Source organism: Pan paniscus, chromosome 4, assembly GCF_029289425.2.
Source record: "Pan paniscus chromosome 4, NHGRI_mPanPan1-v2.0_pri, whole genome shotgun sequence".
NCBI lineage: Eukaryota > Metazoa > Chordata > Mammalia > Primates > Hominidae > Pan > Pan paniscus.
Genome location: NC_073253.2, coordinates 43,945,877 through 43,957,788, shown reverse-complemented (window position 1 = coordinate 43,957,788; position 11,912 = coordinate 43,945,877). Strand labels below are relative to the sequence as shown.

General features: G+C 36.5%; 1 protein-coding gene and 1 long non-coding RNA gene across 3 annotated transcripts in view; one reads left to right on the top strand and one right to left on the bottom strand.

The window, feature by feature from the left end:
• The window catches only part of BDP1 (B double prime 1, subunit of RNA polymerase III transcription initiation factor IIIB), a 286,362-nt gene that overhangs the window by 74,425 nt on the left and 200,025 nt on the right, over window positions 1-11,912 (top strand). For both annotated transcript variants that reach the window (XM_063604208.1, XM_055112321.2), the window contains one exon: window positions 3,518-3,582. The gene's annotated coding sequence lies outside the window, so the exon portion shown is untranslated. The remainder of the gene's footprint in view (window positions 1-3,517; window positions 3,583-11,912) is intronic.
• The window catches only part of LOC129397766 (uncharacterized), a 99,387-nt gene that overhangs the window by 5,725 nt on the left and 81,750 nt on the right, over window positions 1-11,912 (bottom strand). The window lies entirely within an intron of this gene.

Sequence of the window (11,912 nt, the reverse complement as noted above, 5' to 3'; positions counted from 1 at the left end):
TTGTTATACTTTATGTGTTGCAGAAACATAGATGCTCCAATTTTACATGTTCTTTCTGTGTATGTAACATTCTTTGCCTTCTGGGTCTCAGCTTTATCTCTCAGGTTGACGTCTGTCACAGCTGTAGAGATAGTCACTGTCAATTCCTAGTTTCACAGTCTCCCATTTTCCAATGGAGTCTTACTCTTTCTTTGTTTCCAGTTCAAATGTATTATTGAAGAATCCTGGTTCTTAATTTAGCTTCGGGACCTATTGAATCAGTCTGTGGAAGCTGGAATAATATGATTAGGGCAGCAGAAATGAAGAATGCTTCTTTAGACCAATCACTATGTCCATGAGGCAGACTAAGGACTACATGACCCTAATAAATTCTAATTTCTAGAGCTTCTTATCTGGATCCTGAAGCAGTTTCGGCCTTTATACTATGAGAGACTGAATACACTAACAGACAATGGTGGTTCCACACACAGAAAATCAACTCTGACCTCTGCAGCAACCAGTCTGCAGCGATTGGTCCAAATGCTTAGGAATTGGTGGGTAACTTCCAGCTTCCCTAAGTGTTTCCCTCCAGCTTCCAATTTAGAACCAACCAGAGAATGCTAATTATGCAGCTTCACCCATCAAATAGGATGTTTTGCTTCTAGTTATCCAACCTTTAGATTCCCCATGACAATAATTTCCAACCAGGGCATTCCTGCAGCCTTCTGGTTTTCCCACGATAAAGCTTTCTCACTGCCTGCCTGCCTTTGATTCGTTGCCATATTGCAAGTGATGGTGGCCAACTCCCCGGCTACAGCAAGCTCTGACTGAATAACCTGTATTTCTTTTCATTTGAGCAGTCTTAGCTTATTTTTATAACTATTGAGGAAACGTTGTAGCAACCCTTACACTAAATGAACTTAATTATGCCAAACTTTTACTTACTACTTAAACAAATACTCTTCCAGACAATGTTACCAGTGTCCCCTTTGTTGTGAAATCTTGTAGATACTGTTTAATTAGTAGAATCCTCTTACTTTCTTTTCCCTGTCAGTTTTACAGTATCCAACTGGTCCCGTGTATGATAGAAAACATTTCTATAAGGTAACACAGTATATTTCAACCCACACTATTACTATTGATGAGATTACTTTGCTGTTCACATCTCGTAACATTAGCAAAAATGCACAAATCTTAAACTGCCTTCTTTTTCCCCTCCAGGATGAAGGACAACCACATATTTAGCTGACAGTGATTCAAACTCTCATCTTGTCCAAAACTGACTTAAATGGCATAACTTTAATTAACTCTGATCTTACATTATCTGTTGACAGTTTTCACCTAGAATAGAGAAAATTAACCTTGTTTTGGATATTCTCTTATCTCTGAAGACTCCATCTGCCTGGGTTGCTGAATCAATTTTTGTAACTGGAACTCACAATCCAGCCTGAGGCAAAAAGTGAAGAGTATATGAGAGAGAGAACATTTATGTAGATAGTAGACAAGCACTAGAAATTGTGCATGATTTTGGAATGAAGGGCTCTTAGGTTCATTTTCGACTCTTAGCTGCAAGTATAGAAATTAAAAAGAAAATTAATGTTTTATCTGACTCCTTAAGAAATTATAAGTTAATTTAAACATATCTACTCCAGTGAAATAGAAATGAAATCTAAAGTTAATTCTCAGGCATATTGCTTTGCAAGAAATGCTCCTCTTCATAGAAAGCTGCCCAAGTAAACAAAATACTCCCTTACTGTAAACATTTATTCCTCTTTATGAAAAGTTACTTGTAAAAGAATTTTAACTAGGTATTGAGATTTATTTGACAGTTCAATGATAGCCACTCGGTGGCTCCTAAATCCGTACAAATAACATTAGCAATCACACTGTGTGGATCTACCTAAAATACTAAAGGTAACTCAGAATCAGTGTTACTAAGATATTGTGGATGAGTTTGTCTAGAGAAGAGCAAGCATGCCTTATCTGGAAATTCTGTAACCACCACAATGCTGATTAATCTGTAAAAGTGGGTCAAAACTTTCAACCACTATCACAGGCACTTTAACCCCCTATAAATGGACATTGTACAAATACCTTAGTCCCAAGGAAACCAATATGTCCTGGAGATTGTTTGTGAATGTCCCTAGTGGAGCAAAGCCTAAGTATAAAAATCTTTTTGGTGTGTTTTCCCCACCTGGGATCTCCTGTCAACCCTGTCAGCTGAAGGAAGGGCTCATTTTACAAGGAAGTGTTTTTGACGATTTTGCATGGTTGTCTTTATCTCTAAAGCATAATTACACTTATAATCTGAAAAGTATATAAAAGATAGAGATATTAAGTTGTTTGTTAAAAATAAGTAATCTGAATGTTCAGAATGACTTCATGTCCCTTGTTCTATAGTGCTTCTTTCAGTGTTACTAGCCATGTGATCCTCAGCTTTAAATCTTACAGGCTTTTTCTTGTGAAGTGGTAACTGTAAGAACCATGAACTTGGATCTAGTTACTACATTCGCCAATTCTTCATTTTGTGGTAGTTGTTGTTATTTTTCTTTATGAGACAGGGTCTTGCTCTGTTGCCCAGGCTGATGTACAGTGGCATGATCACGGCTCATTGCAGCCTTTAACTCCTGGGCTCAAGCAATCCTCCAACCTCAGCCTTCTGAGTAGCTGGAACTACAGGCATGCACCACCATACCTCACCATTTTCTTTTTTTGTATATATACATTTTTTTTTTGGTAGAGAATCAGTTCTTCATTATTAAGTTTATAAAATACCAGCCAGAGGCCAGGCGCAGTGGCTCACGCCTATAATCACAGCATTTTGGGAGGCTGAGGCAGATGGATCACTTGAGGCCAGGAGTTCAAGACCAACCTAGACAACATGGTAAAATCCTGTCTCTACTAAAAATACAAAAAAATTACAAAAAATTAGCCAGGCATGGTAGTGCCTGCCTGTAGTCCCAGCTACTTGGGTGGCTGGGGCATGAGAATTGCCTGAACCCAGAAGTCAGAGGTTGCAGTGAGCCAAGATTATGTCACTGCACTCCAGCCTGGATGACAGAGAGAGAAGCTCTCAAAAAAATAAAAATAAAAATACAGCCAGAGATCGATTTAACTGTTAACTATTGTTTGACGTAATTAGCTACATACCTATCATATAATTAAAATTCAGTATTGAGATGGTTGTCATAGGGACACTTCAAACCAGATTAAGTTTATTTTAAAAGTGAATTGAGAGATTTTACTTTATAAAAAAAAAACCAATTTGGTTAGTTTGCCATTTAGGCTTCTAATTTTGATCTGAGGCCTGCTAACCCTGGAGATTACACAAAGACTTTGTGAGGCGTACTGCGGCCAGGCAAAGACTTTTAAAGAACAGGTTTCCAGGTGTCACATTCGAATACTTCTTTCATCATTCTTGCTGTCCCTCTTTCATTTCTTCTTTTTCAAAAGAATTCTTCTCCCACAATGTTTCTTTTTTAAAAGAGAAAAATATATCTCCACTTTTTTTAACTTTACCTTGGTGCTTTGTCCCCAGGTGTTGAAATTTCCAGGATGCAAAACGAAGGGGCAATTCAAAACATTCATCTCCACTTCTCAAAAGTAAGTCACCTTGATGACTGGGTAACAAAATCTTGCTAATCATTTGTGTTTTTTGTTTTGTTTTGTTTTGTTTTAGATTTTTAATTACTTTTAAAAATTTGAAGAAATACCTAGTTGAATTGTCAATGGACACCTGCAATTTTTGTTGTCATTCTTCAAAGGAGTTCAAAGAATCAAATGTCATTGTTATAACAAAGCCCTTCCAATCCTATCCACTTATTTCTGAGAACAAGATTTCTCAGTTCTTAGATCTTATAAAAATAATGATATAGGAATAAGAATGATGTGGAACCTGCCACCTTCTAGCAATAAAAAAGGTTCATTTATAAAAACATGAATTTATAGGCAAAACATTAGGAGGTAAATTTCAAAAAATGCTTTTGCAAATAATTAAATTTTAAAATCTGTCACATGTTTATGTTTTAATTCAACTTTTAATAAAATTTGAATGTATGGAGGCATTTTTTATTTTTTCCTCCTTATCACTCTGGGCCATAAAGCTCCACTTCTTTCAGAACATGTGCATGAGATATTTATACAGCTCTTCAGCTAAGGTTACTAATATGCAGCCCTGTGATGCCACCAGTTATAATTCTATTACTGCATTATTACTCTTTCAATTAAAAAGAAATAGTAGAAAAAACAAAGCAAACAAACAAACAAAAGGCAAAATAATTGCATTTCAGAGGATGTCTGTTCCCGTGTAAGGTGCGCCTGTCCTTGCTTCAAGGGGAGTGGGTTACTTTTTTTTAAGTTTTTATATTTTCAAGATTTGGGGTTTGATACAACCATTTTTTTTTAACTTTAAATTCTGGGATACATGTGCTAAACGTGCAATTGTGTCACATAGGTATACATGTACCATGGTGGTTTGCTGTACCTATCAACCTGTCATCTAGGTTTTAAGCCCCACATGCATTAGGTATTTGTCCTAATGCTCTCCCTCCCCTTGCCCCCCACCCCCCGACAGGCCTTGGTGTGTGATGTTCCCCTCCCTGTGTCCATTTGTTCTCATTGTTCAGCTCCCACTTATGAGTGAGAACATGTGCTGTTTGGTTTTCTGTTCCTGTGTTAGTTTGTTGAGAATGATGGTTTCCAGCTTCATTCATGTCCCTGCAAAAGACATGAATTATTTCTTTTTTATGGCTGCATAGTATTCCATGGTATATATGTGTCACATTTTCTTTATCCAGTCTATCAATTGATGGGCATTTGGACAACCATATTTTTTGTTGAGTTTTGTTTCTTTAGTGGCTTAGCCATCTCTGCTGGTTTTAGTTAGTTCCAGCTGAGTCAATGGCTCATCATAGACTGCATTTCTACCACCAACCTCTGCAAGGAAATACTCCATAGGACTTCTGGCCTAGACCTGAGGTTGCCATGGATTCATATTGAGCAAGTGAGTTCCATGTACACATCCCAGTCTTTCCTCAAGTAGCCTGCACGCCCTGTCTCCACCCTCAGTTTAAGAACACCAATGAGGTTTTTGAGATGTTCTTCTTACTTTCTGCCAAAGCAAGATATCTGATAGAAGGAGAAACCCTGTATTGACTCCCTGGCTTTTTGTTTATTCCAAAATTATGCTCTGTCTGGCTGACACATTGTGAAATTTAAGGGGAAAATTAGACCTTTTCCTCATTTCACTTTCATTGTTTTTTTTTTTTTAATCTATTGTGTATTTCATTCATTTTGGGGGGGGAACAAATTCTACAAACTGCTTTAATATTGTCCTTTTTTTCTAATATTCACATTAACTTTTTATGTAAAACATACCAATGCTTTTAATAAAGCTTACATAGGAATAAACTATTATAGGCCTGCATATATATAAGTACACATGTATTAATCTACATTAAAATAATGGATTTTATTCTGCGAAGACTCCAAGTTGCTCCTGGGTGCTAAGTGAAGCACTTAGGGAAATGTGTTCAGTCTTTGAGGTCATAGGAACATTAGATTATATCAAAGGAAACCTGGAGCCATCAGCTAAGTGGCCCTTCTGTCCTGTAGATACATAAAAACTAATGTGCTCCGCTATGCGGCTCACTTTCTGCCATTAGATATTATGAGGCACTAAGAAAAAACTACTGCCTGCATCATATCTTTCTTCGGTTTGAGATAAAGAGAATGGCCAGAACTGTATACAAGTCATGAAAGGCCCTGGTGTACATTTTTCAAAGTAGTGCAGATTGTGTTGAAATTATCAGTTTATCTTGCATATAAAAAAAAACTTATATACACTTTGAGTAAAATATAAAAAGTGGTAAATATCAAGAAAAGTTTGTTTTACTGTAGCCATTTCTTGTTCTATTCTATTTGAGTATTTGCTCTATATATTTGATATACTTCCAGAATGCATCCTATTCACAAAGCAGGCAATTACTCTATCAGTGAATACAGTTGCAGAGTCTCTCATCTATTCAGCTTCATTTGTACCTCCACTCCAGCCACTTGCAGAAATGGCGGATGCATCAAAAAGACTGGTTACAGGCCTTGCAACCTCCAAGCGGCTAATTACCAAGATGTTAAGTAAATGACCATTGCTCTTTATCATCCCCAATGGCGTATAAAAAGGATGTTAAACAGGTTGTCTCATGTTCCCTATACATTTATTCATTCCCGTGTTAAAATACGTCTTATGGGAAAAACAAAATTCACCAAAGAATGAGGAAGCGAACATGTGTTAACAGAGGGACTTCTGGCTAATTGTACAAAGAAGGATAAAAATTCTCAAAATATGTGTGGGGTGGATTGCGGGGGTATTACATATTCATAGCATGCCGCAGAAATCATTTTAAGTCTATCAAAAACAACTATATTGTGCATTTTCAAATAAGCACATATAAAAGATGAGCTATAAGAAGAGAGAAGGATGCTAAAATAAATAAGTGAAAGAGAGAAATGGCTGGGCACGGTGGCTCAAGCCTGTAATCCCAGCACTTTTGGGGGCTGAGAGGTCAGGAGTTCAAGACCAGCCTGGCCAACATGGTGAAACCTGGTCTCTACAAAAATACAAAAATTAGCTGGGCATGTTGGCTCATGCCTGTAATCCCAGCTACTCGGGAGGCTGAGGCAGGAGAATCCCTTGAACCTGGGAGGCGGAGGTTGCAGTGTGCCAAGACCGCATCGTTGCACTCCAGCCTGGACAACAAGAGTGGAACTCCGTCTCGAAAAAAAAAAAAAAAAAAAAGAGAAAAGTAGGTGAAAAGAAGTAATTAAATGGTAAGGAAAGAATAGTTCAGGACAGGAATCCAGGATGACTTTACTATATTTGAACCATAGAACATTAACCAAAATCTTATTTTTCTTCCCCTCAGTAGTTTGAAGTTGAGCAATATCTGTGTCTTTTGCATCACACTCTGAAATTGCAAATTATTTCTTGTCCTTTCAGATAAATGATTATGCAAAAGAAGCCCAGAACTGGCACAATTTAGAAGGTTTGAGGTTGCTCTCATGTATTTGTAGGGTATGCTATCATCATCCCATAGCCTAAGGCTGTAGTATTGGACTCTCTGGAAGCAGCTCTGAATGTGATAGGATGGAGATAATTGAAGATACAAGCAGCCACTATGTGTCTGAATATTGGTTTACTAGAAGAGCTAGATGTGTAGGAGCACATCCTTACTTGACAAATGTCTGACAGAATGACCTGGCACCATTACTGTTTTAAATGTGTAATATGCTGTCTCAACTGGGACATTTTATGAAAGCTATAGGTTGTGACCTACTGTTCATTACACTTAGTTTCTGAGGTGCCAAAGATTGATGTGTGAGCCAAAGTTCATTATTGTTCTTCACTGGATCTTTGCATTTATTAGTCTGATGCTAATGGGATTCACCCTTGAGTTGGATTGATGTTCAAGGTTAGAGCCACAGATGAGCTCCTGATCTTGACCAGAAATGATTTGCCCATTGCCAATTAGAAGAAGAAAAGGGCAAGGTGGAGGTTGAACTTGGAGTTAATAGGAATAATAGATGCTGAGGGTGCAAGATGAAACTCAGTAAGATAATACACTCTATTCTTAGACTGGCAAATTTACATAGTAAAGAGAACTTTTATCATTGTCATCCAAAGAAAATATAATCCTAAGAGAAAAAGTCCAGCTAGTTTTTTTTTCTTTTTTGTTACCTGCTCATAGGATATAAACTTATTTCTATCACACACAGGTATCATTTTCTACACTTAAAACACTTCTTCTATTTCACACAAATGACAAAAAATGTCCTTCGATTATTTTGACACATGATCTCTCAAGATACATATCCTTTTATATCAACTATAAATACAAATTTAAAATTTTGATAAAAGAGAAATAACTGGAATAAAACAAAGCAGTATTTTTTAAAACTATAGCTGTTCCCCTAAGATATTCTCACACTAAAGAATTTTTCCCAATTCTTCTCCTCCACTGAGAAGTACAGTCTTCAAAAATTAGTCTAGGTATTAGTGTTTACCAAGGAGGAATATTTTGAACAAGAATAATCTGATGCTACTTTTCATTTGTCAAGTACATTTTCTAAATTATATTCTAATAAGAGAGAATATGCACATTTGCATGTCATGATTCTTATAAATATTTACTGAGTACTGTCTCTCTGTAAAGAACTACAGTGGGATGGATTTAAGATATATAATACATAATTTTTCATCTTCAAATTGTTCACATTTTGTAGAGATAGTAACTTGTGCATAAATGACTAGAATGTTAAGTTGCTAAGTGACAAGTGACAAAAACGTTTAACCTGTAAAATCTTCCCCTTGGGAAATTGAGGAATAAAAACTTCCAACTAAAGGAACAAAGATTGTCATGAACAAAGTTGTATAAAAAATAAATTAAATGTAGGATAATAAAGGTAGTATATTAAAGTGAGAAGGGTTAGGGTTTCTTAGGTGACAGACTGGCTGGATTTTGTGGCTTGTGTGATGGTAGCAAGTTATGTAACACCTCTGAGTTTCCATATCTTCATCTGTGAAGTAGACATAGCTGAACCAACCACATGGAATTGTTGCGAGGGTGAAATGCAATGGCGTGTGCAAGTTTCTAGGCAGTGTTGGACTGGATCTACTATTATGCTATACAAATGATACTTAGAATTTTTACAGTTATGCTTAATATTGTCATAATTCCAGGAAATGAGAAAAATCTCAGCAGAGGTACAAAACAGGCAAGCTCTGGGCAAAATGATCTTAGTGGGTTTATTTCAAAGGATGCTTGAAAGTGATCTGTGGAAAACAAAATTGACAAAAAGTGCATGTTGAAATGGAAATTAACAGGTCTTTGAATGTTAAGACAAAGATAGCGGGCATGCTCTTTCATCTATCTATCCCTGGCCCTTAGCATGCCTGGTGCTTTTCAGTGCTCCAGCTTTACATGTTTAATCGTTTTTGTTTCATTCGAAATAAATTTTCTCATAGATATAGAAAACCATCAGGCAAGAAAATATATATTCTGAGCTGTGATTTAGTGGTATTATTACTTAGCAACAGTGTGTAGGATGAATTACAGAAAGCAAAAGTAGGGCATAATTATAATCACTAAGACTAATTATCAATATAAACTTTTGCCAGAACAATTGTAAATATATGGAGAGGTGATGCACATGAAAAACACATGAAAATATCCTAGGATTTTGCCAAAATAAGCTGTGTAATAAAACAAAGGGAGAAGAAATTGAAGAATATGATGAAGTTTAAATTGAGGTTCAAGGTGTTTTGCATTAAGAAAGATGAGAAATTTAAATTTGAGATATGATGAGTTTATGGTAGGAAATTGAGATACCATATTTTGCCAGTTGGACTAGACCTCACAAAAAGACTCAAAATAAGTATGCAGAAAGCATTAGTTTAGATATATTTGAAGAGACCATGGGAAAAAAGGAAAAAGGGAGGAGTTTAAAGAGTCAAACAAAAAGATTATGGAAAGGCAGTGGGAGACATAAAAGGGAACCAGAAATCTTAAGAGGAGAAAGTGTTCTGAAGAAACACACAAAGTCAATTACTTAAAAAGTTGAGAATCACTGGCAGTGCTGGATGATCGTGACTTTTTTCTCTATTTCAGTAAGCGGGCGATGGACATTAGAATGCAAGAGATGGATGAGGTATGGAAGTAGAAGGAATAAATGTCAACTATTATTTTAAAACATTTGCACAGAAGAAGCAAAGTAGGATAAGAGCTTAAAAATAAAGGTTCTGTTTATTTTCATTTTTTAGTCGTAGGGAAAATGTGGGCATGTTAAAAGAAAAGCTGAGTGTAAAAAGGGAATGAGAGGACAAATTGAAATAGACATGGGTTCAAATCCCAGATCCCACTGGACATCTCTGAGGCTTACTAGACATCGTCTGTAAATATAAGATAAACACCTAATATAAAATGTGTTCAGCTATAAGAAGTTTGAGTTAGTGTATATGATTTTTAGAAAATCAATTTATCATATACGATAAAACATATATTAAATTAGACAGTTTGATGCATATTGACAATTGTATATCCCCTGCACATTTCCATCATATATGAAAACTTCTCACATGCCCTCACCATCTCAATCCCTGATCACAGGCAACCACTGATGGAGGTTCTGTCATTATGTACAGGATATATCTTTTCTAAATTTTGTATAAGTGACATCATACATGTGCATTATTTTGTTTCTGTCTTCTTTATCTCAGCATCTTGTTTTTTGAAATTTGTTCTTATTGAGTACATCAGTGGTCAGCTCCTTATTATTGCTTAGTGTATTTCATTTTAGGAATAATGTTCATTGAATTTATCCATTTTATCCATTATAATTTTGAGGGAAATTTGGGGTTTTTCCAGTTTGGGGCTAATATTAAAGCTGCTATGAACATTCAGGTATGACTCTATGTATAGATATGTCTAATTGTCAGCTTCTACATAAACATTTTAAAAATCACTATCTCTAAGAAAACTAGGAAATCAAACATCTGGAATTCGGCATTGGCTACCAATTGTAGATGAAACATACTTTTTCAATGATTTAGACACAACTGTCACAGCTTACAAAATGCATCTTCACCAATTAGTTACCTAGTTAGGCTCTGCAGACTTAATTGTTTATCTCTGACCATAGTCCTAACCCAACTTGGCCCCATAGTTGCTGGGATAAGATAGATTGATTTTAGCTATTGGTATCAGTATTCTACTTCCCACATGCCTGTCGAAAAATGCTCTTAGAGTTTTAGAACTGGAATGGCAAAATTTATTTCCTGAGTGATTAAATGACTCCACTCCTACTATTCTAGGTCACCTTGTTCCTTGTTGAGAGATAGCCACATCCTGAATGTGGCTCTTTTCTCTCAGCTTTGCACACACTGTCAATAGGCAAATCTCAGTTGCAAGAAACTCTTTAGGTAGAATGAAAGTATTTTTCTTTCTGCTACATGAACCTGAAGGAAGTATTCTCAGATTATCCAGACCTAAGGAAGGATACATTCATCTATAGCTCCCTCTCAATTTACAGAAATGTTTGGTTGGTAGAGAGTCTTGCCTAAGTATTTAATCTGGCCCAAGGTAAAGAAATACTGCAACCTCAGATCTACTAGCCAAGGGGAGCTGGGTTGTTTTGAAAGGCACTGTAATGTGCCCCCTTTTTCTTACACAGCAGTGGGCATGATTAGGAGGCAAAAAGCTATGGAAAGGAAAACTTAAGTTCTTCCTTATAAAAATTTAAAACGTGTATCTCCATGGAGGGCCTGCAAAGTCTTTATAGGATATTTTGCCTTTGGGAACTTCTTTTTTTATACTACTATTTCAATCTCCTCACCTCCCTCTCTGTCTCTATTTCTAATTAGATAGATCATAGATACAGGTATAGATAAACATAGATATATAGATGGAAGGCCTTGATTGAAAGTGCTACAACCTCCTTCCACTGTTGAGTGGAAGCACCTGCTTGAGGGATGTACCAGTTTAGTTAGGAGGAGGAAATGAGGAGGGGAGTCTGATGGAGGAAAAAAATAAAATGTTCTGAAGTGATTGAGAGCACAGAGAGTTTGGAATAGACCTGCAAACAGGGGGCCCTTGCTAGGAATTAGGGCACATCCATGAAGTGACTTTGCTGTTGTGTTTACATTATTTGTCTTTTTCCATTAGATACTTGCCACGGTTATATTACGCATCCACAATTTCAAGATGTTGCTGTTTTGGGATGCATTGTTTTATTTCCCCCGAGAACACAGCAGCCTTGTGCAAGAGGCATTGTGCATGACTAGGAGAGGAAGAAATAACAAACTCCTTAAGAACAACAGGAGGGGGAAACGGGGAGTAGTTGTTTAGACAACTAATAGTTAATTTCCAGGCCTTGCCAGGTCA